The following is a 3,822-nucleotide window of genomic DNA, read 5'->3' as shown; positions in this document are numbered from 1 at the left end:
ATCCTGATGCTGCCAATTGGTCCAGTGGTGAGAATCTTTGTCTTCTTGACATTGAGCCTCAATCCATATTGTAGGCTGCAGTCCTTGACACGCTGTAGTTCCTTATAGATAATGAATATTTATATTTTCACAAATTGTCACATTTTCATTATCAAACTCTCCTCCTCTTAATCTAATTTGAGTATTTTGGGATATAGAATATCTCTGGGTAAATTTCCCCATAAAATAAATACCTGTTCTCTTACAGGGAGTGAAAAAGGCAGTCAGTTGGCTACACAGAATTAGATTGGGCCCTGGGGTTAAAACTTTTTACAATCACTTTCAATTCTTTCTGTTTATCTCAGTCCATATTCATCCTGTTTCTGTACACCTGGTCCTGTCACATCAGAGCTGTCCCAGTGGGAATTTTCTTTCTTGCCTTTAGCATTTCCTTTCCATATCTCATATTTATTTTTCAATATCTAAAATAGATTTTCATCTCCCATCCTTTAATTGTAGGTTAGTGTTATATTTATATCTTTATTTCCATCTTATCTAGATTTCAAAAATGAAACAGAGAGAAGTGTATCTTTATAGTGTATTACATTTAACCTCAAATCTTCTGAATAGATAATATCTTTTGGCTTCTTGTCTATATAAACTAAGAATTGCTTGGGATTTTGACTATGATTTCATTTTATACACAATATTCTTTCTTTTTTTATTTTTTCAATAGGATGAGAATAGATTAAAACAATTATTCTTATACATAGATTATGGAAATGTAAACTGGTACAATCTATTTTGGAAAATAAATTACCAGTATTCATTTAAAGACATCTAAAACTTTAGTTCATTCAAAATGTAAAAACAGTGGGGCTCACATGCAACATTTCCTGACTTCCAGTAATTTCACAAGGGGAAAGAATTCTTGTCAACAGCAGTTTAAAAAATACTCTCTTTAAGTCATTGAAGTCTATGGGGGAGAGAATAGTCTAAAAGTATTATATTTTAGGGCATTATTTTTATCGTAGGAGTATGCAAGGAGGGTTGCAGAGTGGATTATATTTGGGGGTAGGGGTCGGGTTTGGGGAGGTGCGGGGGGAGGATTGTGTACCAATGAGGGAGTTTTTCTTTTGCTTTTCAAGGAGAGGAGCAAACGGGGGGGGGTTTGTGTGGGGAGAAGGGTGCAACAATGAATGAATGGAATCCCAAAATCTCTGTAGATGTTCATTGAAATGAAAAATAAACAACCTAAATTAAAAAAAAAAGACTCTCTTTAGTTTTCTGCAGGTAGAGATCCAGTTTTGCCATCACCATTTATTTCCTTATTTAATGGGTGTTATTTTCTTGTCAAATATCAATCAACCATAAGTAGATGTCTTGATTTCTAGGTTCCTGATTCCATTCCATTGATCCAAGTGTCTGGCATTGAACCAATTCCATACTGTTTTAACACTGCTGTACTGTTGTTTTTATGTGTTGAGTCACCAGTGACTCATAACAACTCTATGTACAACACCCCTAAACCCTGTTCTATCCTGTGCCAGTCTTATTGTCTCTGCCACACTTACTCCAATTACCCCAGTTACCGAATCAATTCATCCCATCGAGGATCTTCCTCTCCTGCACTGTCCTGGAACCCTCTCAAGTATGATATCCCTCTCCAAAAACTGGTCCCTCCTTGCAACATGCCCAATATATGTTAGATTAAGCTTCAGAATCATTGCCTCCAAGAAGCACCCAGGTTTAACCCTCTCCAGGATGAACCTGTTCGTTTTCTTAGCAGTCCATGGTATATTCAATACTCTTATCCAACACTACAGCTCAAAGGCATCAATTCTCCTTCTATCACCCCTTGTCATCGTCCAGCTCTCAGATGCATAGCAAGTGACTGTAAAGACCATGGCCTGTATCAGGCACACCTTAGTCTCAAGACTAACTTCATTACACTTCAGTACTTTGGAGAGATCTCTGACAGCAGACCTTCCCAATGCACTACGTCTTTTAATTTCCTGGTTGCTTGTTCCAAGAGTGTTGAGTATGCAGCCAAGCAAACTAATGCTATTTTTCATCTCAATCTCTTTGCCATCCATCAGAATGCTGCCAATCGGCTCAGTGGTGAGAATCTTTGTTTTCTTAATATTGAGCTTCAATCCATATTGAAGGCTGAAGTCCTTGACCTTCAAGTCCTCTTCAGTTTTACCAAGGAAGGTTGTGTCATCTGCATAACATAGATTGTTGATGAGTTTTCCTACAATCTTGATGCCACATTTCTGCTCATAGAGCCCTGACTCCTGGATAAAATATAGACTGAAAAGGTATGGAGATAGGACACATTCCTGGTACACACCCTTACCAATTTTGAACCATGCAGTATTTCCTTGCTCTGTTCTGATGACTGCCTCCTGATCCAAGTATAGGTTTCACATAAGCACAATTAAGAGTTCTAGGATTAGCATTCTTCTCAGAGTTAGCAACAGTTTTTCATGGCCCACAGGGTCAAATGCCTTTGCATAGTCAATGAAACACAAATATTCATTCCTCTGGTTTGAGCCAAGATCCATCTAACATTAGCTACAATGTTCTAGTACCATGGCCCCATCTAAATCTAAACTGCGCTTCTGGTAGTTCTCTGTTGATGTTCTGTTCCAGTCATTTTTGGCTAATCTTCAGCAGTATATTGCTTGTATGTGATATTAATGATGTTGTTTCATAATTTCCACACTCTTTCAGATCATCTTTCTTTGGAATGGGAAAAAAATATAGATCTCTTCTAGTAAGTTGGCCAAATACTTGTCTTCTAGATTTCTTGGAACCCCTTGATGAACACATCTAGGGCAGAATCTGTTTGTTGAAATACGTCAATTGGTAACCATCAATTCCTGGGGCATTGTTTTTTACTAATTCTTTCAGTGCAGCTTGAACTTCTTCCTTCATCACCACAGACTCTTGCTCAGATGTTGTTTCATGAAATTTTCTGTGTTCACCAGTTCCTTTTGGTACAATAACTCTATATCCTCTTTCCTTCTTCTTTTAGTACTTCCTGGATTATTTAATATTCTGCTAAAAGTATCCGTTAGTATTGCAACTCGAGGCTTAAATTTGTTCTTCCGTTTCTTCAGCTTCATAAATGCTGAGCAAGTTTGGCCCCTTTGATTTTCTAACTTGCACCTTTCATTATCATAGTTTACTTTGTCTTCTACTGCTGTCCCTTGAAATCTTCCTTTCAGCTCCTTAACATCTTGATTTCTTCCTTTTGCTTTGGCTTCTCGGCCCTCTATTGCAATATTCAGAATCTTTTCTGACTTCCATCTTAGTCTTTTCTTTCTCCTCTGTCTTTGTAATTACTTTTTGCACTTGGAGGTTTTGAAATAAAGGAGTGAGATGCCTCTTACTTCAAATTGGTTTTCAGAAAATCTTTGCTCACTCTGGATAATTTTCCTTTCCAAATGAAACTTGAAATTGCCTCTCCTTTAAGAATGCTCTCTACCTTGGGATAGTGGTGAACCTACAGATTGCTTTTGGAAGAACTGTCATTTTTTTACAATGCTAATCTCCTCATCCATAAATAGGAAATATTTTTTTCATTTATTCAGTCACTTATTGTTTCCTTTCTTTTTATTGTGATTTTAGAGAAAGTTTATAGGAAGAATGGGTTTTTGTTCATCTATTAATACATATTTTCCTCCTCTATCCCTCTACCAAATCACTTTGTGATGCATGCCTTATAGTCCCTTCATGGTTTACTTTGTAATTCATACCTAGTTCCAGATTGTAAATAGTCGTGCCCACAATGTCTAATCATCTTTCCCATTCAGATGGTTGCTGGGGTTTTTTTTT

Source organism: Elephantulus edwardii, unplaced genomic scaffold (assembly GCF_000299155.1).
Source record: "Elephantulus edwardii isolate Elephantulus edwardi_28Jun2011 unplaced genomic scaffold, EleEdw1.0 scaffold00247, whole genome shotgun sequence".
Lineage (NCBI taxonomy): Eukaryota > Metazoa > Chordata > Mammalia > Macroscelidea > Macroscelididae > Elephantulus > Elephantulus edwardii.
This window is presented reverse-complemented; position numbering follows the sequence as displayed.